This window comes from Molothrus ater, chromosome Z (genome assembly GCF_012460135.2).
Source record: "Molothrus ater isolate BHLD 08-10-18 breed brown headed cowbird chromosome Z, BPBGC_Mater_1.1, whole genome shotgun sequence".
NCBI classification, from domain to species: Eukaryota; Metazoa; Chordata; class Aves; order Passeriformes; family Icteridae; genus Molothrus; species Molothrus ater.
In genome coordinates this window covers 24,746,640-24,774,187 of record NC_050511.2, presented here as the reverse complement: position 1 = coordinate 24,774,187, position 27,548 = coordinate 24,746,640, and positions in this window count along the sequence as shown.

Below are 27,548 nucleotides of genomic sequence, written 5' to 3'. Positions count from 1 at the left end.
CAAGACTTGCATCAAATTACTGTTAAATGACTGCTGAAAAGCTTCATAGCTTTATACGTGTCTTCATAAGATTAGAACTCACTAGGCTCACTAGAGTGAACAAAGCTATTCCAAAATATCCTGTCAAAATTATAACCAAGAAGGCTTCAAACTCCATTCTCAAGTATTGAGGCAAAGTTCACCAGTCCAGAAAGTAGGGCATGGACATGGGAAAGTGGAGATTATGTAATGAAAAATTATATATTTCTTTAGCACTGAAAGAAAAGTGTTGAAAGAAAACAAGAGGTTTCCCAAAAATCCAGAATGTTCCAAAAGTGAAAATATGGTAAAAAATCAAAACCAAATAGATTTTGACTTTTAAAATGTGTGTCCACTGCTTTGTGGGCAGAACTGCGTGGGTACCCCTCACTCCTTGTTTGCAACCACAACAGCTTTCTGAGCTGAAAAAATGAATTAATAATTCCTCATATATTTTATGTTTCTATTTAAATTTTTTCAGGACATTTTCCTACAAAGTACAGGTTTCTTTTCAGCATTTCAGTGTATTTGAGGCCATTTTCTTGGTGTTGCTTCCATTCCTTGGGATATTCTTTGTCATACCAGTTCTTCTAAAAGCAAAGTGATCAGAAATGCCCATGGTTTCCAAAAATGGATTTGCTGGAGATTTATGTCACATACTAATATGTGATTAGTAATAATCACATATTAGTGATTATAATTTTATAATAATAATAATTTTCTGGCCTGTTCCTTACAAATGCTTTTTTATGCTCCTTTGGCCACATCCAATTATTGGGTTGACATTTTCAGGGCTTCTTATCATGGAGGTGTATATATATAAAATATATATTACTACATAAATAAAGCCCTCTTCCTCCATGTGTCCTACACACATCTTTTGTACTTAACATACTGAATGTTATGTGTCAGTTTATATTCCAATATCATGACATCAGTCTGTGAGATCACTCTCCAGAGTCATATCAAAATGTTGCATCCTTTAAAACATGATAATAACAATTTGTTATAAAATCATCAATATGCACTTAGCTGTCTTTACTGCAGAGTCAGCCCTCTCCCTGATTTTCCTGTCTTGAAGAAAAAAATAAAAATTAGTTGGCTACTCCATTGGTTATAAAATATGCTTTGTCCCTTATTACTTCTGACCAGTAGAAATTTTTTGTAGAATTTATAGCATTTTATATAGTTCCCAAAGTTTTTAAGTAGGATTCTGATTCAAAGCAGTGTGCCCTAATTGATCAACCTGACTTTCCTCAATTTTATAAAATCCAAGAGTCGAATGAAGTCAAGGAGCATCAAAATTTCCTAGAAGGAGTCAGTCAACTCCAAAGAGAACAATCTTCCATCTACTGTGAGAACAACCTTAACATGACCCCACAGACAGCCAGCAAAAGCATACTGTTTGAGCAGTAAGGACTAGGAAACTTCTTCCAACCAACATGAAGGTGTATAATCTGCTACTGGCAAATACTGTTGGAGTTTCTAGAGGACTGTACCATCTCCTCAGCAATGAGAAAGCAACAAAGATAACCAATAAGCCAGATCAGAGAACTGCAGCAAGTGAAAAGAGATGTCCCTCTTTGTGAAATGTGTTGTAAGATGATCCCTTTGCAACTGTGAGGCTGATTACAGATCCCAGAAGAGGACATGGGCAAAGTTAGAAGAAACAAGGAGTGCCAGCTGGAAAAGAATCCACATCTGTACTACTGCATAGGCCACCAGACCTCCCATGGATATCATAAAAAGTTATAATGCTTTGAAATCTGAAATTCATCTTCAAGGACTGAATTTCCACTTGGCCCCATAAAATCTGTAGGATCTTCCCAGACTCCCTCAGGCCAGTTTTCATCTAAGGAAGAACTCCTAACCTTTGCTTTCTGACACCTAGCTCTGTGTCACTGGGCTAAGAAAGCAGACATCTTCTGGATAGCCAAATCATCCACAGAAGCAGATGTATATCAGCATATCATATGTATGCCAGTATATCAGCAAATGTTCCAGCATGTGGTACATATTCCATCAGCAGAGCTAGGCTGATGGTACATATGTGCCACTACATCTCACTTCTATCATAAGGATGTGTTATTAGCTGTATTTGAAAGCAAATGTAAAATTTGTAAATAAGTGAAAGAAGTTTATTTGCATTTCATGTGGATACAATGAGTTTTAAAACAGCTTTGGTGGGTAGGTCTAACAAAAATTTACAGTACCTAGAAATAAGTTAAATACAGATTATGATTAAGAGTTGTATGAAAATCATAGAGTAAAGAGATAAAAATCATTCAGGTGGGGAAATGAGCCACAAATGAGCATTTCTTTTATTTATGTTTCACTATATGTCATAAACTGGGGGGAAAACAACAAAAAACCCCACCATAACAAACAAAACAAAACCAACCAAACAAAAAAAACCAAAAACCAAATACCCTCCAAAAAACCCACCAAAACCAAAAAGAAAGAAACAAACAAACAAAACAAAAACAAAAAAAAAAAAAAAAACCAAAAAAACACAACAAAACAAAACCCCCTCCAAACAACTCAAATCTCTAAATGTTAACTTTGCATTCCTGACTCATTTCTTCTGGTAGTGAAAGTCAGTGGAGTACTGTTGACTTATAAAGGCCAAGGATCTGTTCTCCACTTTTTTTTAAGTGGTGGAGTCCACCACCAATGCTGCATTTCAGAAAGTTTTCAAGATCCTGACACTGACAGATGAAACAAAAGTATTCAGTAAACAGAAACAAAGGGAGGAATCCTCATGAAGTACTTCTCTGTGGCTTATATTGGTTTTAATTAAATGAACAGAAATAGGAGACAAGTTTTCCACCTTTCAGCTCCATGACTGGAAAAAACATCATCACTTGAGAAGAATGAAAGATGTAAATGCGAATATTATAAAACGACCAAGATGAAACAAGTACAGATATCCTTTAGAAGAGAGATTAGGAGTCTTTAAAACAGCATTGTAAATTCCAGTTTACAGCTTGCTCAAAGTTACCCCACTAAAACCAGTGACAGAATCTCCCTCTGATGCATACAAATCCTGACCTGCTCCAAACTAAGTCCCTGCACAAGATACACAAGAACTTGCATTATTATACATAGGACTTAGCCATGAAAGGCGTTTCAAATTCCCTACACTGCAAATGCTTGCATATTGAATAAACAATGGTCTGCATATCTCAGTAAAAGTGCACTGTCCACAGATACTGCTGTATTTATTTCTGACCTACCCACCAAGGCAGATTGTCTCATGAGTCATGTAGAAAATCCATGGTGCCAAATGATGGGATAAACCTGTGCCTAAGCAGGAGGTGCTGTTGGCACAACACAGCAGGAAACAGCAGGGTCAAAGTTGGTCCCCCAGGATTTTGCAAGGAATTCTGAGGATTTTTTCAGGAGATTGGAAGCTTAACACATGTTCCTATGCTTTTTTATCCTGTGAAGATAAAACAGATAAAATGTGAGTGTAGGGTTTTTGGTTGGTTTGGTTTTTTGTTTTGTTTTAGTTTTGGGGGGCTTTTTTTTGCCTAAAAGCCATTCTAAATGGTCAGAGTAATTTGGGGAAAAGATCTGATGGCTCAGAAATATGGAAATTATTTTCTGATACTAAATATGCACATACTAGTAATTATAAGTCCACAATGTACAACTTCTTTTATTTGAGTGTTAAATATCCCAGTTTTTGTATGGCAACTCAAGAAATTGCTGCCATATCAAATGTACTTCTAAATTTATTTAGCTTTGGGTAATAAAACAAAACTGCTGATGCACCATAATTTCCAGAAGGACTGAGGACACAGATGGCAGAAGAAAATGGAGCTGTCGGAAACTATGAGCACTCCTATAGACTGTCATGTTATGTATCCTGATGCTTTTACCCCAGTACTGTTTTTTGGCAAATGTGCAGTGCCACACAACTATTGACATTCAAAACAGAAGAGTGTGGCTGGCCTTCTAGATACACAAGGGGTTTGGAAGCGACAGAAGAAACTGTAAAAATCTATTTTTAAAGCATTATTCAAGAGTAATACGACTGATTTATAAAAACTGTCTTCTGCAGTTAAGGACAGTAGTGATAAATACCATGACATCTGCTCTATAATACTTCAAAAGTCAAAGTCCTCGAATTTCAGAGTTTGGGCCTAAAGCCAAGAAATGTACTTGGCAATAGATTCATATCAGGTCCTTTATCCCCTTTTTACAAAGTGAGAAATTTAACCTAGTTATGATTTTCCTTGCTGAAATTACACCCCTAAGAAACTAAAAATGTGGAAGTACTCTTTCAATCATTTGCTCAAAACTGCACGTATTTTCAACAGCATCATTGTCAGAAACTAGGCTTCTGTCACAGCCTTGCTCTTTAGTAAAAAACATCATCTAGCTTCAGATACTCTTAAAACACTTTAAGGTAATAAAGAAAACAGCCAACTAAAAAGCAGTAATTTAGAGGAGGTTATTTTCATACAATCTGAAGTTAGCCAACTAAAGGACACAACTCTATATCCTCCTTCTAACCCTTCAGTGACTTTCTCTGGAATCTGATTGCTCATAACAACTCCTCATGTCTACCTTGTTCTCACCACCAGGAATAAGCCCAACTCAGTGACTTTCAAGAGATTTGAAGACATGTACAGACAGAAGAGACCTTCAAGTAGAGCAAGTGAGCAAAGTAGAGATTTCACTTGGAAGATAATGAAGAAAAAAAGCAACAAGAAAGTGAGAGTAGTGCAAAAACGAAGAAAATAGTCAAGTGACTTGAAATAATGTTCTGGAATTATACATATATATCTTGGTCCAACATATATTTTGTTTATTCAAAAGCTGGAATTTTTTCTCTTGGTTAAAAAAAAATCAGAGGACATGGATGAGATCAAGCACTAGGTCAGTTCCAGCAATAAGTGCAAAATAGAGTGAAAGACAGTTGCAGAATTTGGAGTTACATGTGCAAGAACTTAAGTCACCATATTTTGATCGGTCAAAATATGTTCTACCCTATTTCTAAACACAAGTGTACCTCTACTTACATGCTAGACTACTTTATAGAATCCCTTTTTTCAACGAAGCAGATTATTAATTTATGGACACTATCATTGTATGGAAGCATTTGGTATAGGAAATAATTTCCTTAGCTGCATGTGTCCTGGTCCAATCTTTATGTGTTTATTCTGCAGTGTAAAGAGGAAAAAAACATGTATTTGAACTTAAAAAATTTTATTTAAGGACAGAAGAAACACCCGTAATGTAGTTTCATTTCAGAGCATTTCATTAACTGAATCCACCCCTCTCCATAGAAATATTAATTCTTATGAGCAATGAAAGTTTCCTAAATACTGTGAATTACTTACTCCCACTGTATTTCTTTCTATCTGACATCTATTTATTGAGGAAGCAAGGTAGGTAAATAAGGACATAGAAGCCTGACCAAGTTTTCAAAAGTTTTTTCAAAGTGTGGATAATGTTGGTATTTCAGACTTGCTCCTAGCTGTTTTAAAACCAGGGCCATCTGTGATTTTTTTTATGTCAGGACACAAGAGTGGTATGGCTGGAAGGAGATCAAAAGCAAAGCAGACCCTAGACACAGAATTTGCTTTCCATTCTTTATAGCACAGCTTTCCCACCCTGCACCTACCTCCCTTGAAGTCACACAGGAAACTGTAATTCTACCAGAATTTAGCAAATGGTTGATAGACACCATTGTAACTCTCCAGAGTGGTGGAGAAGTGTTTTACAGACACCTTCTGTCTGAATTTCCAGACAGAAAATACAGTGTGTATTTGTCCTTCTGATTCATCCACTTGGATGAGACTGTGAGAATACCTCTAGAGGGCAAGGAATGAATCACTGCTTTGTTCCTTCATCCTTTCTCCCAGCCACCTGCAGGACATCACGACATCACTGTTACAGGCTGGCCAGCACGGATGTGAGCATGTGCCTGGTGTTACTGGCTTGGTTTGCTGCTGATACCTCCTCAGCAGTAGCAGTAGAGGTCTGCAAGATCAGGTCTCTCCTCTCTCTTTGGGACTACAAAACAGTGTCACCAGGCATACACAGCACATTCAATCCTCCTTTGCACTTTGTTCTCTTTTTATGCTTTCACTGTTCAGTCTTTCCCTTCTTTTCCTTCCCACTTTGTCACATACACTAAAAGCCAGCATTGGTTCTGATAATGAGATGCTAACACTGGGTCCAGGCCAGCCTTGCTCATGTGTGCTTTAAGCTGTTTCACACATTTTATAAGCTTTCAATACATTTTCAGTTCTGTGAAAAGAAAGTTCTTTGAGGTTACTGTTGGCTCTGGTAATTCATCAGCATAAGTTTAGCAAGACAGGGACTCTGTGTTTCTCTACCAGGTTAATTCCAGACTCAGTATACTGTCTTTGAAAGCAAATAAATGCTAGCTTTCTAAAATGTCTCTGCAAAAAAAAATTGAGTAATATGAAGTGTAAGAGGAAGTTTCTCCAAAGGATGACCCTAGTATATTCATGCTTATTGACCGAAACATCACAAAGTTAATATAACACATAATCCTTCCCTTTGCATACTTAGTAGAAAGTGAAGAAAAAAAAAAGGCAATTTTGCATGTCTGCATGTCTGTAACTACAATGCTGGTGCTCTTTTCAATATTAAATATGCAATAAAACCCAGCCCTGAACACACTTTCTACAGGTACTGTTCTGAGTTGTACACCTTACCTGTGTTTCTTTAACTGGTTTATGTTCACAGTCTTTATAAGAAAACATGCCTCTGCCTCAGGACAGCCTGGGTACCTGCAGGAAACAAAACACCACCTTCTTACACAGGGGAATTTCCATACTGCATACACCAGCCTCGCAGATATGGCAAGTTCAGATTCAGAGTTTTGAGGTCAAAGGTCTTCCACAAGTCCCCCATATATTTTCATTTGAGGTTTTCAAGCTCCCTCAGGAAATCCATTTTGTGAATACTACAAGTCTGTCTAACAGCTGGAGAAAAATTCCTTCTCATCTCTGCTAGAGTAAGGACAGTTACTGTATCTGCTGGGAAATTCCGTGACAAAGGCAGGAATGACGAATCTGACTCCATCTTCCCAGAAGGCTAATTTATTACTATCTGATATGATATGAAATGATATTATGTTTATTATATTAGAGAATACTATACTATACTGACTAAAGAATACAGAAAGGATAATTACTAAATGCTTAAAATATAATAATAAAAACTTGTGACTCTTTTCAGAGTCTCGACACAGTTTGGCCCTGATTGGACAAGAGTCAAAACACCTCACACCAGAATCCAATGAAACAATCACCTGTGGGTAAACAACCTCCAAACACATTTCAGATGAGCAAAACACAGGAGAAGCAAATGAGATAAGAATTGTTTCCCTTTTCTCTGAGGCGTCTCAGCTTCCCAGGAGAAAAATCCTGGGGGAAGGGATTTTATCAGAGAATGTGAATGCCACAGACAGTGAGATTCTCTGTCTGACCTGCATTGTTATCTACATTATATCAGTGGCAAAACTAAAGAGCCATGAAAATGGTGCAGCACATCCATCAAAATTTTCATTTACATGTTTACCCCTTGGCTGTGCTCCACTCTCTGGGATAATGTGTACATGTGTTTCTGTGCGCACACACACACACACACACATAGCACACAGGCAAAGAAAGAAAACTGTGTAAGAGCTACTTGAAGTGGACACACAAGGACCAGAGCAATCAAGGCATCCTAGTCACTGACAGAAGGAATCCTACTGAGTATTCTGTCTCTGCCAGGACTATGGACAGTCAATTATGCTGAGGGTGGAAGGTGGGAGCTGGAGACCACCACTGCAGAATCGCAGGCAAAAAAAGTGAGATGTTCCTGAGGGCACTTGATTTCCTTGTGCATGCATTATAGGAAAAATGATGAGTCTGTCTTTGTGTCCTAGACCCATCTCACTACATTCATCTGCAGATCCCAGAAGAGTTTGCAGGTTTCAGTTGCAGCAAGTGAAGGGAAAAGTAGAAAGAAGGTGGAGAGAAGAGTGGAAAGAGTCTGAAAGTTGCACGTTATAGGATTAGCTCAAATAAAGGAAGGTTTGGTTAGAGAAACACAGGAGATATCACCATCCCCTCAAAAGCCCCCACTAATTCCTCTTCATTACTCCTCTTCAGTAACAGTCCCTTCAACTTCATTCCCTGTCTCAGACCTTAGCCTGCTCCCTCAAAAAACCCAGTCAATACCACTACAAAAGAGTTTTACTCCTCCAAAGACAGGGACAAAATAAGGTATCCTGGCTCCATGGAAACTTATGGTATTCTGAGTCTAGTGAAAAGACTTGGACACTGAGTGAATATATCTCTGGTTGATGCCATGAACAGCTGGGATAAATCCAAGAACTGCCCTGGCATTGATTTTATTTATTTCAAGTATTTATCTGTCCCTGGCCAGCAGCAACAGAGATCAAGTGATTTACAACCATCATTTCTATTGTGGCCAAAGATAGGTACTCTGTCCCAAGATTATTTTCTTTTTTTCTTTTTGTTTTTGTTTTTGTTTTTCTTTTTCTTTTTCTTTTTTTCTTTTTCATTTTTCTTTTTCCTTTTCCTTTTTTCTTTTCATTTTTCTTTTTGCTTTTCCCTTTCTCCTTTCCCTTTCTCCTTTTCCTTTTCCTTTTCCTTTTCCTTTTCCTTTTCCTTTTCCTTTTCCTTTTCCTTTTCCTTTTCCTTTTCCTTTTCCTTTTCCTTTCTCCTTACTGCAATGCATTTTCTGCCTATGTCCTTTGATGTGGACACCAAACGTCCCATTCATTTAATCAAGAGTAAGATTTGTCAGTGTGTGGTACAGTGAAAGCCAGCAGGCTCTCCATTTAACACGCATGGGCAGGACATTTCACTGTGGGACTAAACCTCTCTCCATCTTTTCTAATTGAACCGTGTCCTACAGTAGTTTCAGTGCATGAAGTAACTCAGCATGATGTGTATTTTAATGGACACTGTAGCACCGGGGTGGCAGCGAGACAGGCACCACACCCCCTTCAGTGAAGCTGAAGGCACATCAGCAGCTGTGGTGGGCTGGTTGTCACGTCAGATCAGCTAACCATCCTCACTGGGCAAGGAGGGGGTAACGCACATGATTTTTTTTATTGGTTTTGCCCTGAGTCACAAAGTGCTGTGTTTTTCCCTCACATTTTTTCAAGCAGTTTCCTTTACGTCCTCTTTGGTACCAGCCACAGACATTCATTCAGCATACAGTGACTCTTAGGCAGACAAGCATTAGCAGTTTTTGGCAGTAGCCTGTGACTTCATGTAACGCTGAAATTCCCGTGACAGGCTAAGCTTCCAGCACACCAACCTGGCAATGACAGTCCCATGTATCCTGTGACTTAGGGTGTTGCTCTGTCAGGGCCTTACTGCCATAACCCCAGAAAAAAATACTAGGGAAATTGAGATACCAGCTTTTGCCAAATCATCAACAGTATCTTTTCAGACAGAGACAGAAGAGGTAAGAAGCTATTGAATAAATTATCCAAGTGACTTCTGGCTTTTCATATCAGATTGCTGCACACAATGTCTCCTAAGGGCCTTTCAATGGTAACAAGCCATGGACTCCAGTTACTCAGACATGTTTTGCATGCTTCCATCCAAAAAATCCATTCCAATGCACCCCTCATAAGCAACGTGTAGTAAGCATTGAATAGAGGATTCATTGAGCATGCAAAGGAAAGTTGTGTCATAATCTTTTCTCATGACTAATGGCATTCATTTTCTGTTACAAGAGGGACACTGTTATGACCCAGAATGCTACACTTTATCAAATTTTCTTTTTTCTTGCTCAAAGAACTAAAAAACAAGATTATAGTGAGCTTTGATTGGTTATAACTCTGGATTATTTTCCATTTAAGAACATTTTTGAATGTGAAACGGTAAGTAGAGTTAATAGTTACACAATGTCATGTCAGATAACACAGAAAACGTGGCAGAAGGAATCTATCAGCAGACCAGATAATTTCTAAAACAAAATAAGCTTCTGTTTGAAAAGAAGCTTCTTTACTATGTTTATTTGGTGACATGGCAATCTGCCTGCTGTTATTTCAGGTGTGTGTCTCCACCAAAGTACCTAAAATTAGCTCCGTACACAGCCATATCCCTGGTGGTGTGGTAAGAAATTGTGTGCAAAGAGCAGCAAAATATGAGTGGCTCAGGGGTCATAACAACAGCATGTGGTGATAGACGTGGAAAAATATGATCATCAGGCAAAATAAACTACATTTATATCAACATTTCTGAACAAATCCCAAGTTCTCACGGAACTAGAATACTAGAATACTTACAAGGCACAGACACCAGATCTTGTGGTAGCTAATGTATCTCAGTGCTCATGATATTTCATTTCTGGAAGCTGGGTTGCATGTTTACTTGCAGGACAAAGGCAAGTTGGGAGACATCACAGCACGGTCCCTACAGCACAAAAAAATGTTGAAAAGAGACTGTCAGTGATGAGAAGCTGCATTTCCAACAAGCAGCAACTTGATGTGATATCTAGTTCCCATAGTTTCTTCATTGACATGCCTGTGTCCTAGTGTAGTCCAAGCACATACTTCCATTTTCCCACACAGATGATTAGGTTCCAGCTTTACAGATATGGCATGTCTGGTAAAGACAAAAGTGGATTTGAGGCAGGAAAAGTATAGTGACTGCACTGTAAAGCCTTTCAGATGTCTGGTTTGAACCCATAATACTTCTTTCAGAGGGTAGCAGCAGCTGCCACTCTGAAGTCCGTGGTAGTCAGGGTGCCACTGGATGTTGTGGCAGGGCTCCTATCTTCTGACAGGGTTTAGAAAGGAAACATTCTCTCCATGCAAGCAGGGACTAGATTTCTATCAGAGACAGAAATGGGATTTCCAGACCACTGGCTTAACTTGGCTGGTTTTGAAATCAGTAAGCATAATTCCCAGTGGCAGCAGAGTTATGTCAGTGAGATTCAGTGAAAATGAAAATTACTAATGTCTGTAAGTGCATGACACTCCTTTGGACACAGAACAGTGCCTGCTTAGCTTTTGTCACTGTTTTGCATTGACAGGTTTGCATATTTTCTTTGAGCAACAGTCAGATCCTCACTATTAATGCAAAATACCAGAGGCCAATTACTTATTACTATTTATAGTTAGCTGGCTTTTTGTAGGTTTATTGAAAAAGTGATCCTGCAGAAAGACCTGTGAAATACAAATGAATATAAATGAAATCTAAAGCCATTTTGTTCACTCTTCACATCTCGCCTGGAAATTTCTTCTGTGTGAAAGTTTTGATAGCCAAAGGCTTAACTGCTGGAATATGATACCTCTCAGAACTGACACACCACAAGAAGGAGAGGTGAGAATTGTTCCTTATTTTTTTCCTGTCCTTTGTCCCATATCTTCATTCACTTTCTATTTCATTTATGCTAATGTTTGGGGTTTTTCCTGAGAATTTTTCTTAACATATGAACTTACTCTGCAAAAATTGTTTATATGTTCTTTTTTTATAAGCTTCAGTGGCCCCAGATTAAGCTGCCAGTCAAACACACTTTTAGATTCGGAGTTAATATCTTTTGATAGGGAAGAAAGGACTTTCCCTTTACTGGATTAGCAGCAAAAAAACTCCCAAACTCTAGAGCATAACTGTGCCCTAGCCATGTCTACCTTAAACCTGTAGAGAAGTTTCTTCTTATATAGAAACATTCATCTCAAGAAGAGAACCTACTGCAAATTATCATTTACAGAAGGAATCTACTCCATCATTTGAAGCAGTTCTGCGTGACATTAGGACAATCCCAGGCCTCAGGTCACTTTGCAATAGACCTCAGGCAGCAAATTGAGAGTGTGCCTGCAGAGAGCCTGCAAAGAGATGTGCAATTCAGCTAATTTTCATGTATCATGCCTCATAGGAAAGCAGGAAAGATTTGGTGCAGAAATTCTTGGCTATGACTCTGAGCAGACAGAGGCAGGTCAATGGAAAAAAAATGAGCTTTTTTTAGAACTCTAACTTTGCAGATTCTACCACATTGCAAATATTTTCTGACTTTGGATGTTTGTCCATCCTGTCTGTAACAATAATTTGCAGAGCTCTGATAATTTCATTGGTTGGTTTTGGATTTTTTATAATGATGAAAATACAAGCATCAAACTACCCACTTTGCTATGACCAGAGAAAAATGTCATATGTATCAGCAGACATAAAATAGCTCTAGCAGAGATTATTGCTGGAGGATATAGCCTCCATTATTCATATAAAACATAGTGCTGCCACCGATCATTATCCCTAATAGTAGTAATCCTCCCTGAATGGGTTCATTAAAGTGTCCTCAGCATCACTGTGGGCTGTTAATAATCTGGTGGTAGCAGCCTGCTTTGCTGTATCTACAGCTTAACCTACACTTATTCCTGTCATTGCCTTTTTTTCCCTCCACATTAATCATCCTCTGAAAACATTTTCAATATTCTCTCTTGTAACACAGGAGGATAATGCCTTCTAATTGTCATTCTGAGTCTGCTTATTCTGGTCCTTCTGCATAAATATAATTGCAAAATCAGCAGCCTCTGATACCTGCACCCTCCCCATCGTGCTCCATGAGCAATTGCAGTGGTGGTCTCTTCCAGTCCTGTGAAGAGGGACCCACACTTGCCTTCCATCTTAGAGACCCTGCCTGCACCTGCACTCTCTGCCCAGACACCACAGCACATTGTGGCAGGCACCCTGCTTCCTTGGCTGTCCAGAGAGGGTCCCCTTTCAGAGCATGTCAGACTCCAGCCTGAAGCACTCCAGATGCTCCTACGGCAGCCACAGGGCAGGAGGAGTGGGATGAGCCTGCATGCTGATGTGTGCTGTGTCTGAAGCCTGCACCCTGATGAATGATGATGTATCCTGATGCATACTGGGCTTCACTCACATACCACGTTGGGGAAAAAAACCCTAGCATAAAAATGTGACGTGAACCAGGAAATAATCTCATCCTCTCATGTCTACATAGAACCCCAGAACACCACTCACATTGTATAACACAGCAGAAGTTCACCGTATACCTTTGTTCCATTTCAACTTTATCTGAATTTTCTGTTTTGCAGAAAGCATCAATTACTCCAGCGAATCATGGAAAAAGGTTTAAAAGTCCTCAGTTTTGCAAGTCTCAGTTTCCAGTTTACTTCCCTTTCACAATGAAGGTTTTTTCCCCAACAAAAATGAATCTAATAAAAGGTGGAAGTGTGAAAATTTCTGTCAGTAATACTATTAATCCTGCTGTTGAATTCCTGCCATATCAGATTAGGTGATCAGTTGATGCTTTGCTGAGATGCAGCAGGAAAAATCCTACCGCTGATTTTTTAATAGCTTTGCTGCTGTTTGACATTGAATACTGTTAATATCTAGGCATGAAAATATGACCCAATTATGCAAAGAAAATACATATAATATTCCCTATAACTGTTCTGCTTAAATAGATTTTTTATTTGAATAGATGAAACAAACTGACAAAAACAATCTTTGAAGTACTATCCTCATAAGCAGTAGGATTAAGGATATTTTTCATAAGGAGTGATGTTATTTGACACCTCAGAGGAAGAATAGAGTCTTTATTAAAAAAAATCTCTTGAATTAGACAATATTAGGAGAATTCTTTGCCATGGTGCTTTATTATGAACACTATTAGAATTATATAGGGTTTCTCCTTGTTAAACTTTCTGACACCTTTTCAATTTGCCTCTTTACCTTAATTCAAGGCCACAGGAAAGTAAATGCATCCTTCTCAGTCACCTACATCCACCATTCAATATTTTAAAATGCTAAGGCATGGAGACTTGTTAGCTATATCACCTGCATTAACCACAAAAGAGAAAATGTCACCTAAATTCAACATAGAGTAGATGGTGTCTTCAGCATTCTGGCAGAGTTAACCTTTACATGAATACTATACACTTAGATAATTGGCAGTGAAAACAGGTATCAGTTAATCCAGCCTAGGTGTCAATTAGACAGCATCAGTTTACTACTCTGCCACTGTTCACTGTATATCTTACTTTAGTCTTAAAATACAGGTCTTATTCAGAATTTTGGAGAACAGATCAGTGCCTGAGGAAGTTCTGAGGAAAAACTGCCTGTGAACATGAAAAATGAATGAATTGCTTTTGTCTTGTGTAGCTATCTCTGATGTTCTTAGACTCATTTGGTTATAAACATGTGCTACTGTCTCGGAAGGTCAAAAGTAACAGAAAGAACAGAGATTTTAGTGTGCCTGGAAGACATCCAAGCAAATTATAGTTAGATAGATCATCTTCTCCATGTAACTGGCTGTCCAAGAACACATTTTTTTTCTTCCGATGGCAAAAGATATGAGGGTGGTAAATTATTAAGTGGGGTTGGTGAAACACTGGGACAGGTTGCCCAGAGAGATGGTGTGTGCCCCATCCCTGGAAACATTCAGTGTCAAGTGGGACAGGAATTCGAGCAACCTGACCTAGTTGAAGATGTCACTGCTCATTGCAGGAAAACTGGACTGTACCATGTTTAAAGGTCTCTCCCCACACAAACTCTTCTATCATTATATGGCATAACAAAAAATGTATTGTAAAGCAAAAAACTCTCGAAACAATTGCTAAAGGAATAAAAGGTTTGTATTTCTATGTTATGCATGCAAAACACAAGACCATAGCTAAGACTTAAGTCTCTGAACATACCCCTGCAATCAAGAGTTGAATCTGAATCCAAATATCTCAGCATTCCTGCTCTATCATTAAACTCTGACTGACACTATATTACAAAACATTTCAGATTTTGGGGGTAATTTTGTTATTCTTAAACTGACATTGCAAGAATACTCTGAAACTTAAATTTCTTCTCTTCCCTGCCACTTTCATTTGAGCTGAAAACTGTAAATTGAAAGCAACATTTTTATTTTAATTTGTTTTTATAAACTCAAAGCATAGAGACTGTATAGAAGAAAAAAAAAAGAAAAACCCAACAATACCCACCAAATAAATAATGCTTTATACTGCCAGGCACACACCTGCACAGTTACTACAAAGAAAGAGCAGTGAAATGTTATGAAAGAAAGCAATGAGAATTCATTTATGAATTCTCACCCAATACCCCCAACTTACTAAACTGGGACCTCATCTTGAGGCCGCAGTAAAACCACTTACCCAAAAAAATCAGAGACAGCATTCAGAATGATGAATAAATACTTCTGACTAATTGTGTTAAATCCCCATATTGCATAGAGTTTTGGCAGGTATTTTATCAAAAGGTGTTAATGCACTGTGGCATTAGGTGTGCTAGCTTGTTTTTTTCCCTGAAGGGAGTAAAGTGTGCTAGAGGCGAGGATTTCTGAGGTTTCTGGGGAAGAACCATCTGTGATGCTTTAGAAAGACTTGTCTGTGATTTCACATAGTGTTCTGAAAGGCTCCATTGACATTCACTTTCACAGGGTTTTCTGACATTCATAGAGCACAGTGATGTTAGTGTAGTTATTTGTCCTTTTTATTGGTCTTTCCATAAGCTGTTTTGCACTTCTACCTTTCAGTATGAACCAAAGCCTATCTTTAACTAGAAACTCACAGTTAATGCTGTCCATAAGTCACTGTGAAATGGAAAGAAAGTTAGGCATTTGTGAGAGCCTCTTCAGACCGCCCTCAGTATTTCAAAGCCATGCTGTGCTGCACACACACAATTTCTAGAACTATTTTTTATAACATGCATCTACCTGATCTTTTTTAAGAGCAAAAGTCTGTGGACTTCTCTTTAATGCTCTGCTCTTCTTATAGGATCTTCAGCAAGCCAAAAGCTTATGTCCAAGAAAAATCTCTCTCCTCATGGTAACATTTTGAGAAGCAAGGATGCCATTTCAAACTGAGAACTATGTGTCCAACAGTAAATAATTTCATATGCTGAGAAATACAGGGGAAGCAACAGACTTCCAAAATGCCTCTGCATTTTGAACAGTGTTATTTAGCTCATTCTACAGGTTTAGTCCCAGTGAATGGCACTTACACAGTTCTCACCACTAACAGCCTAACAATGATTAAGCTGAGGTGTGTATGGGAAACAACAGTTAAAATATCTGGACAGCATTTCTCAGAGGAAATCTAGAATTGAAAGTCTATTTTCCAAATTTTAGGTTTATCGTGGAACCAGTACCAAAGCTAGGCTGAAATGATATCTTAAAGAAATTTCTTCCAGGTACACCTAAAAGAACATATCAGGGTCATGTAGCTGTTTACTGCAACTGCTTGTGTTTGACTTGATTAAATGAAGGATTGTATTGATTGTATTTCATTTCTAACTAAATGGTTTGGAAATTATGCCCACATGGGATTGTTTTATAACAGGGGATTACTCCAAGGAAGCCTCTGCAAGGGGACAAATCCTCACAGAATTGAACTATACAGACTTATACAAGACACTCAGTCACTGGTTGCCCTTTGCTAGTGTCCAGCTTCTCTGTAATTTGGGAGCTGCCAGACTACCTCGCCATTGTGAAAAAAAGAAACTTACTGTGAGAGACCTGAGTGTCTTGAAAGCAGATAGAAAGAACAAGATTAGGTGTGCCACTGCAACATAGGTTGAGAACCCATTGCCTTGTGCAGATGCATTGTGCTTAACTGTCCTGGTTAGGGCTGTATAGAGGACATATGAAGTATTTCTACTGGTATAGCCTAGGGCTCACAACACTTGCAAAGGGAAAGCTGAAGTTTTCAATCCTTTGTAGCCTTATCAATCTGTGACAAGGAGTTCAGCAAAAGGTTTTAAAATAGAAAAAGTGACTAAAATTGCTTTAGACAGCTGCTATATGAGGTAACAGATGGTGAACCTACCCAGAGATCCCTAGAAATATTAGTATTTAAAAGGTCTTACGTTTCACTAACTTCAGAGAAGTGTGTGGCACTGTCTGCTGCCTTATGGGAATAGGAGCCATAGAAATGTGAATGAGTGAATATATTAACAAAGGGCTTTCAGCTTCTCTGAAGTATTTATCTCACAGCATTTCCCCAGTCCTGTTCTCCATCCTTAGCAGCTCATCAGCATACCAGGCTGACACCCTGCCGGGCTTTTGGTAGCCTCCCCCACCAACAGTCTTTGTCCAGGTCACAGCAAGCAATGTATATCTAGCTAAGCACTACTTCTTCCACCCCTCCTCCTGTGAATCACAAGTTTAAAATTCTCATGAAAATCCACATTCATCACACAATCTTCACTCATGTTGTCATAGGCTGTGAATGGGAGATGCGGCCAGGGGTGTGTATTCTGTTGCCATCTGTTAGAGGTGGGGCAGTTATCTTCTGTTAATTGGGCCACCTGTTAAAACCAGGTGGGGCAGTTTTTCTTTATCTCTTCCGAAACCAATCCTCCCTCTGGGACACATCTGTTATTGGGCCATTGAGTGTCACTGCACAGCTGATAAAATTACATCATCCCATTGTGAGGTGCTCCGCCCATGGGGAGGAGCCAACCATTCCTACATGGATGTAATCTGATACTTGGAAGACCAGAGCAGCTTTTTCCCACTGCATTCCCAGAGGGGCAGCTTTCTTTTCCACTGCATTCCTAGAGGAAGACCAAACCCATCTACACCACCACTGGACCTTCAGAGGAAAACTCCACCCTTCTGTAGGATCACCGTTTCAAGAGAACCACATCTGTCACTGCAGGAGGACTGCAGCCACCATTGAATGGGAGTGCTACCAACACCCTGACCCACAGAGTGTCAGACTGTGTTCTGACTCTGTCAGTGTTGTTATGTATTACTGCATTTTTATTTTTATTTTTTCCTAATAAAGAACTGTTATTCCTACTCCCATATCTCTGCCTAAGAGCCCCTTAATTTCAAAACTATAATAATTCAGAGGGAGGGGGGTTACATTTTCCATTTCAAGGAAGGCTCCTGCTTTCCTTAGCAGACACCTGTCTTTTCAAACCAAGAGACATATCAACAGTGAACTCCAAAAAAAAACCCCAAACAAACAAACAAAACACACAAAAACTTTATCACGACACTGAATGAAAGTAGACAATTTACACACAATTAACCTCCTGTTCCTTTATCACAATTATAACAGACATTCTTTACAATCACTCCACTCTCACCCATTGTTCAGTCCATGTTTTGCCCAGTACTGCTCTCCACTACCATCCTTATCTCAAATTCTTCATATCTCACGTTAGACATCAAAAAGATTGTGGTTGTTTGATCATCTGAATGACAGATGCCCCACCAATGCTGCTCTGTCACTCCCCTCCTCAGCTGAACAAGGGAGAGATAATGTCACAAAAAACTGATTGGTTGAGGTAAGACAGGGAGTTACACTCAGCAATTAACCATCATGAACAAAAAAATAACTCAGCTTGAAGAAAGTAATTTATTTTCTTGCTAATTCAACCAAAATAGGATATTGAGAAGTAAAACTAAGTCTCAAAAACTGCCAGCACTCCCTCCTTCATGAGTTTGACTTTATTCCAGTTTCTCTACCTCCTTCCCCATAGCACTGAAGGGGAATGAGAAATGGGGATTGTCCATCACACATTTCTGCTGCTCCTTCCTCCTCAGGAGGAGGTGGAGGAGTCCTTTCCCTGGGGCTGCAGCTCTCTTCACAGAAAGCAGCAGGCACAACTTCCCCAGAATTTTTCCTGGGTAAGGCAGTGAGAAAGCTCAGAGAAGAAGAAAAACAATTCTCATCTCTACTTGCTACATCTGTTGTTTGGCACATGTGGAATGTGTTCTGGAGATTGTTTACCCAAAAGGGATTTGTTAATTGGACTCTGGTGATGGTGTTTTGATTCATTTTGACCAGTTGGAGCCACGTGTGTATTGTACTGTCTGGCAAGGGCATTGGGTTTTTTAGTATAGTTGGGTTTTAGTATAGTAGTAGTATAGTACTACTATAGTAGTATAGTAGTATAGAGTGTAGTATGTAGTACATATAGGATAGCTCAATAAAACATTTGTTCAGCCTTCTGAAGTCATGGAGTCAAGGCTCTTTATTCCCCCAATTGGGGATGCCTGCCACACTTTCCCTACTTCAGTATGGGATTCCTCAGCATGATCCCACAGCACACAGTCCTCCAAGAAGTTCCCCAGAGTCAGTCCTTCCCAGAGGCTGAAGTTCTCCATAAACTGCTCCAGCATGGGCCCCTTCCATGGAGCACAGTCCTTCAGGAATGCAATGCTCCAGCAGTCCCAATGGGTCACAAGTCAGGCTAGCAAACTTTCTCTCCAGTGTGAGCTCCTCTCTCCACAGGTCCTGCCAGGACCATGCTCCAGTGTGGGCTATCCATGGGGTCACAACCTCATTTTGACACATCCACATGCTCTGGTATGGGGTTCTCAATGATCTGTAGGCAGATATTGGCTCCATCATCATTCTCCATGGGCCATAGGGGCACAGAAGTGTCATCACGGCATTCATCAGGGGCTGCAGGGGAATCTGTGCTCCAGCACCAGGAGCCCCTCCTCCATCTCCTTCTGCACTGACCTTGGGGTGTGCAGAGCTGTTTTTCTCACATATTCTCATCCTTCTCTTCTCTAGCTCTAATTTACTTCTGGCCAATAAATTTCGCCCACTTCTTAAATACTTTATGCCAGAGGTGTTGCCATAGTCACTGAGGCTTGACCTTGGGCAGCAGTGGGCTGGTCTTGGAGCCAGCTGGCTCTGGCTCTGTTGGAGACAGGGAGAGCTCCTGGCAGCTTCTCAGAGAAGCCACTCCTGTAACCAAAACCTTGCCATGCAAACCTACTACACGTACGCTTTGTAAAGAGTAGTGCTGTAAAGCTTAGCTCTGTCCTGGCTGCTGCTGGTACATAAAGACAGCACAGTGTTTTTCAGAGATGACTCTCAATTGTGACATCAGTTTTGCCTGTAACAGCCTGTGGTTCCCATGGAACAATGTAAATATGGAACACGTGTATTTGTAGAGGCCACATTACTTTTTTTTAGCTGTGTGGTGCAATTCTTTGCTGCTCTGGGCATTGATTATAGCTAGAGTGTATGATGCTTCCCTGAAATTCACATAAGCTCTCTCGGTCTTTGTTGAGACAAAGTTGGCAATTAAAAAAACCCTGAGTCTGTTTTTTTTGGTTTTTTTTACCATCTAAGGTTACACTGTTATCTTTAGAATCTAAGGTGTGTCTTCACCTAATTCAGGTAAATGGTCATACAATATCAACTTAATATCAACTCTCTCTGTCTTCTAGGCTAACAAGATGGTCCTTTTTTGGCAGGGGAAAAAAGAGATACATTGTGAGGGTTTTGTACTAGGTCTTGTTGGATCTAGACAGGCACTACACCAATGGGAATAATGTTTATTCATCTAACACTCATATAGGTGTTGAAAGATCAATTACAAAATTTAATTCATTGTGCTATAAGTCACATTGTTTAAAACTCCAACTGTTCGCACAAGTTATGCTTTTTAGGGAGACATTCAGCATTTTAGGGGTTTTTGAGGGGTTTTTTGGGGTTTTTTGGGGGTTTTTCTGGGTTTTTTGGGGGGGGGTTGTTTTGTTTTGGGTTTTTTTGAGAGGAAAAAAGTAAATATCTTCTTTAGAGAAAGCCTTGGGAAATTTCAGCATTTCCAAAGTGAAAGGCTTTAAATCTTACAGGCTACAATAAATTCAGGATTTTGTATATATCTTTATTTCAAGAGAAGAAAATTACTTTCTAATTTTCTACATTCTAATTATATATATAAAATATAAAAATATTATAAAATAAAGATTTTATGTCATGAGTTTGAAATTTCATTAGCCATAGTGAGAATGCCACTGATATGCTAAGCAGTGCTGAGACCTGTATTAATATCAGATGTTACATCCTTTTATCTGACAAGTCACTGTCTTAAAGAATACAAGTGCTCCTTGCAAAGGTATCTGACATTTTTCTTGCATTTAAACACAAACCAAGGTAAAGACCAGTGCTTCTCTCAGGAGGTGTTTCAAAGGTACTTCAACAGCAGCCTGACAGAGAGTTTTTGCAGAATGATATTTTATTACAAAATTAGGCCAAGATTTTAGTACAGCCTAAAGGTAGGCAATATGTTTATTTCCATGGAGTTCCTAGAATGCAGGCATTCAGGTTGCATCCTTTCAAGAAACTAAATGAGCAGACTGAACCACTACTTATGCTGACAATGCAGCTTGGGAGGGGGAGGGTGGGATGGCAGGGATCGATGGATGCCAAATAAAAAATTTAACGAATTTTAAAAATCATAGAATATTGTGAACTGGAAGGAAGCCACAAGGAAGCATCATCAGGTCCAGCTCCTGGCTCTGCTCAGGACACTCTAAGGGTCACACCATGTCCCTGAGGGCATTGTCCAAATGCTCCTTGAACTCTGCCAGGCTGGTGTTGTGACCACTTCTCTGAGGAATCTGTTCTGGTGCCTAACTATCCTCTGTGTGAAAAAAATTTTCCTGATATCCAACTTAAGCCTCCCCTGATACGATTTCATGACATTGCCTTGGATCCTGTCTCTGGTCACCACAGAGAAGAAAACAGTGTATTCCCAGCACTATATCTAAAGCCATGTTTCTTAAATTTCACCTGAGAAAAAATACAGTTCTCAAGTTTCTCCAACGACACAAAAGACACAAATCAGAGAAAGTAGCCAAGAACTATTTGAAACATTCCACCACCTCTCTTTCTGCCAGCATCCACTACTTGTGGGCTCAGAGAGGAACACCCTTTGATTTCCAAATCCTCGGGCAAGACCATAAAGCACTCCTTGTTTGAACAGTGCTTGATGTAGTAGGAAGTCACACTTCACTGGCCCATCCCACTCCCATCATGCAACTTGAATGGGGCCTGCAGTAACAAATAGTTCAAGGAGCACATGCAACTATCTATCTCTTGGCTTCTTCACTCTCCTGTTTTTTGGGAAACTGAGATATATTCAAACCCTTAAATTGTCAATATGTCTGTCTCTCTCCTTTACCTATAACAGTTTCTTCAAAAATTGTGTCCATATTTTACCTGCCTGTCAAATATGGTTGAAGGCTCAGAAATAAAAATCTCCAATAAATGCTATGAAAATTCATGTTTGCGTAGAAGATTAAATCTAAAATTACCTTTTGAAGGGTGAGTTAAAACCACCTTTTCCTTATCAAACCAGAGAGGCTTCATCTGGATTGTCTATAAGTACACCATTGCTGTCCAACTGATCTGCACATACCCATCTTTCAGGTGATAGCAATGTACACCCATACTCAAGTGGAACAGTGTGAGAGGAACTGGGAAGGTACTGGACTGGGAGAATGGCACTTCAGAGAGCAGCATCATGGTCATGGGTGATGAGGTGTTACAAAGAGAGGGTTAGTAGTGTGCAGGTCACACACAACACAAATCCTTCTGGAAATTGGGCTGTCTTTTTCAAAGGATTGTGGTATGACACATATAAACACAGACAGTGGGGAGGAATGCAAAACAAACACTTTGTGGTACACTGATGCAATAGAAATACAGTTTAACTCTGCCATATTGAAAAGAAGTGACACTATAAATACTGATCAAAGAGCAAAGTCATGTCATCCTATGGAAATAATCTTGGTCTGGGCGTCTGAGCAGACTTAGCTTATTAAAGAAGACACCCTCAGATGAGATTTTAATGAGGCCTTTCACAATACACAGGCAAACTAGTAACTGGATCATTCAAATGTCTGAGCTGATAGTGAGCAGGGCCCCATTCTCTGCAACAAGAAGTCAATATTGTCTTACAAACTAGCAAGAACTCAGGATCTCCAGAGCCAGAATTCTTAAAAAATCCCTCTCACAAATTGTAGGCTTTCAGTCATTGTAGTTTTGTTAACTAGAGAAGATTCACATTGAATATGCAGTGTGCAGCACCAGTGACCTCAATCAGAGTAGATGTTACAGCCAGTTTTTTAATCAGAATTTGCTCATCCAAATGCCAACCACTAAACCAGCCAAGCATTATGTGCCATCAGTAGTCTACTACTAATGCCCTATAGACTGCTAAGAAATGTGGGATCTTCTCCAGGAATTCAGGGAACAGTATCATGGCAGTATCTGAAAGAAATTTATGCCTGGTTTGAAAGTACATAGAAGTCCATCTCTCCAGCAGCCTTATTCTACAGCTTTATGAAGGAGAGCCTTCATGTATATAGAAGAATTCAAAGTTCTGTATCACATCCACACCACCAAATTTTAAGATATTCCCTAAGCTTTAAAATAACACTTTCCTCCACTTTAACTCCCCTGTCCAAGAGAGTTTTATGCTTTTCTCTTTCAATATATTTAGTTGGGTAAACATGTAACCTCTGTGAAAACGTGTCAGGGAAAATATAGGATATAACCTAACATTTTATGGAATGCCAAATGTTAGCATAGAAGCTTGCTGCTTCTACTTGGCATGACTGGCATAATTCAAAATACTGTTGTCTCCTGTAATCTGGACAAAGTCCTATCAGTATAATTTCTGCATTTTCTTCAGTAAGACTACAGCTGGCAGCCTTGGAAAAGCTCTTCCTAGACCCAGACTTTGCAATTTCAGTTTTCAAAGTAAAGTCATCATCTTGACTAAATTTTTCTAACTATGGCATAGCCTGATAGTTCAATGTTTTTAAAAAAAGGAGCTGTATTTATTTGCAGTTAGAGGATATACATGCCTGCCAGCATTTAGTTGAAGTCTAATTACATTCAGCAGTACCATAGAACTGTACTCCAGCATTCTGAAAATATACTGCTGAAAATCCAAATGGTCTCATAAAAGAAGATCCTCTCTACACTTCTGCATTCTGTGCTACCTCTTCATTTGCCATTGTGGGCAAGAGCTTTCTGAGATATATGCTACTCAGGTAATGAGATGTTTGAAAAGACCAAGAAGTATCCTGACTACTCACTGTAAAATACAACCTGTAACATAATGTGTTGTGGTTTAATTTAGTATGTAGCTGAACACCACGCAGTCATATCCTCACTCTCATTTGCTCACAGTGGGTCAGGGGAGAGGAAAAAGGTAAAACTCTTGGGTTGAGATAAAGACAGTTTAATAGGACAGGTAAGGAAGGAAATATAATAATTAGAAAAAGAATATGCAGAACAAGCGAAGCACAGTGCAACTACTCACCACCTGCTGAAGTGCCCAGCCCGTCCCTGAGCAGTAGGTTCCCACTTACTACCCTACTCTCCCAGTTTTATTGTTCAGCATGATGCCACATGGTGTGAAACATCTCTTTGGCTAATCTGGGTTAGCTGTCCTGGCTCCCTCCCCTCCAACTTCTTGTGCACCTCCAGCTTCCTCTCTGGCAGGACATGAAAAGATGGACAGTCTTTGATTTAGTGTAAGGCCTGCTCAGCAACAACTAAAACATCAGTGTGTTATCAACATTATTCTCACACTAAATCTAAACCTAGAACTGTACTAGCTAATAGGAAGGAAGCTAATCCCATCCCAGCCAAAACCAAGACAAATAAATAATAGAATGAAGTCACAGTCAACTTTATTCTATAAAATCAAGATTTAACCTAATACACACAGGCAGGACAAATGACAGCACTTAATATCTGTCTTCTACTCTGAGAATGTAAATACAAGCATCAAGGCAGGGGATAAGAAGGGAAGAATCTTAATCCAGAGTTCATAGTGACCATTTTCAATTTCAGTGTTGTACAGAGGGTCCCCATATTCCCATAGGCATATTTCTGACTCCCAGAGCTGTTCCTAGCACTTTGTGCATTAAGCCTAGTTTGAATATGTTTAAAGGATTAAAGGGACTGGTTCAGAGAATTAAAAGGAGTAGTTATTCTCTCGATTATATCACAAGCCAAAAATAGCCAATTCTAACAGAGCTGAGTTACTGTTAGAAAGCAGCAGTAAAGGCAATAGCTTTGGAAGGTGCAGGTTGACTACCTAAAACCGTAATGGATGACTTTGGACAAGTCTCTTACTCCTTGACCCTTGGCTGCATGGGGAGCATAAGCATCTTGCTATCCTACAGAAATATAAAGATAAAATGAGAAAGGAAATGGAAGTTGTTTGCACATTTTGACATTTTCCATGATGAAATTTTTGCTAGAAAAGGATCAATAGACTATTGATCTCTTCTCTCTGGTAATGAGTGATAGTACCTGAGGGAATGGCCTGAAGTTGTTTCATGGGAGGTTCAGGTTGGACATTAGAAAAAGGTTGGACATTAGAAAAATGAGGGTGGCTGGGCACTGTAACAGGCTCCCCAGGGAAGTGGTCACAGCACCAACTTGACAGAGTTCAAGAAGCATTGTTCTCAGGCACATGGTGTGACTCTGGGGGACGTGCTGAGCAGGGCGAGAAGTTGGACTTAAAGATCTCTGTGAATATCTTCCAATTCAGGATATTCTGTGGTTCAAAAAGACAGGATAAAATGCAGGGCTTTATAGTACAAAAGTAAATGTTAAAACTACAGGTTATGTAAGACAAGCTAATTAAAACTAAGATGACCTGATCCATGTTCAAAGGCTATTCTGGCTCCAAGTTGTTCTGGTCACTTTCAAAAATATTTGCAAATATCACTGCTAACAAAAGCCTTAATACTGTGGGCTGAAAGGTTTGATAATAACATAATTTAGAAATTACTATTATCTTCCAATTTTGTAAAGCCACAGCTGAAGTGAAATCCTGCCCAAGATGGGTAATTCTGGGAGGTGTCCATCACACTGCCTTCAGTTAGAACAAAGTAGAGTTGAGCTCCAGGAAAAGTACATAAACAGATCAAGGAAATTAAACTAGCTTGTAATTTACATGTGTACTGTTCCATAAACATACTCACAGTAAACTCATTCCTCCCATCATTCTTTCAAATACTGTTTTTCTTTCTGCTGACCAGTGATTTCAAACACATCATACTTTTTGCGTCTTCCTTCCTTCCAGAGAGAATGAGCTTCTACTGCCTGTGCCTCATCGGAGCATTGCAAGGTGACATGAAAACCACCAGCTTCAAACAGTGCCAGGCAGTGTGAGACAAATAACTTCTTAAACTGAAAAGTGGTTTGCTCAAAGCTAAAAGCTGTATTGATAAATTATAGATGTTAAATCTGCAGGAAGACATAGCACTCAGAACTTATTCATTGTTTCATTGACTTGCAAGCAGAGAAGGTTTCTAATGGTTCAAAATATACTCAAATATATCCAGACTTCAGTTCAGCTAAGCCTCTGAATTAAAAAATAGTCCAACCAATCTGTTCATGCCTTTTGTACACACTGAAAAAAACAAAGCATAGCACAGCAATCCAGAGAAAAGCACCTTTCCTCAGGGCAATGAAGTAGGTCTTAATGTTCAAATTTTGGGGATGGTGCTCTTTTTACTGAAAACTAATGCTTCTTTGGTAGGCAAGATTTGCTTTATAGCAAATCCATTTTCTCTAGTTCAAATAAAATAATGAGAACATTAAACCTAAGCATATTATTTCCAAACAATACTCTAAAAACAATTTTTTAATTCGATTTTGGAATAATCTTATATTTCTAAATCAAATAATTTACTAATAAAGCCCAGCAAGATTTATAAGAACCAGCAATTATGTACTAGCCTAAGAGCTGCTGTTGTGGGAAGAAAATAGACAAGCATTAAACAAAAATAGTCTTTCTGGTCTGAAACGGAAGCAGTAAAATGTTAAGATAAATACAGGTAAAGAATAATTGCTCAGTTTCAGCTTAATGATAATCAAACAAAGACTGGTCAGGTTGTATTAATTCAAAAGAAGAGCATATGCCTTAAAGTCTGGTTTCTAAATGGTAGCACTAAATGGCTGCAAAGGCAGTAGGCTTGCAAAAGACTGATGGATTGTTTTCACTAGTGGAACTTGTATTTTTATTCCCATAAAGAAATCAGTAAAAAGTACTGGCACTAGCTGCATATTCCATATTCTTTCACTTTTTGGCTCTTTGTCCTCAGTAAGTAACTTCCTAAACTATGACTTACTTGACTTTAGACTAAAACAAGACTACAGCTTTCTTCACTCAGGAGATTTTTTTTTCCAGACTGCTGAGTGTTTTCTTTGACATTTATTTTTAAAAAGAAGATTTAGTAAGATTGAGCTCACAGAAAGTCTATATCTCGTTAAAACATTTGAGGCTTCTACGCTAATTTTTTTCAGACCTGGCTTTTCTCCATTAAAGCTCAATGAAACACTGTCAGCCAGTTGCCTGCTTTGCAAGATCATGAACCAATTGCACAGATTTCTTTACAAAGTGAAGAAAGCTTTTCTTAAGACTCTGCAATACACAGCTCTTCCAGCATCAGTAGGCAAGTAATCCCTCAGCTGGCTCAGCTGAGAGAAAGATTTGCAAGCTCTATGCCCAGCGGTATTGTTTGTTTGTAATACAGAAACACTTAAAGGTACCATCTAAGGAATAGGACCTCCTTGTCTAAATACTGCATTTTCTCATTCGTGGGAAAGAAAGGTAATTTAAGAATAATCTGGAATCTACACTATACACACAACTTACTGTAAGATATACTAGAAGCAGAAATCAGTAAATATTGAGACTCTCACACTACTTCTATGTTTTCTATATAGTTCCCCAATGTCAATAGCAATTGCA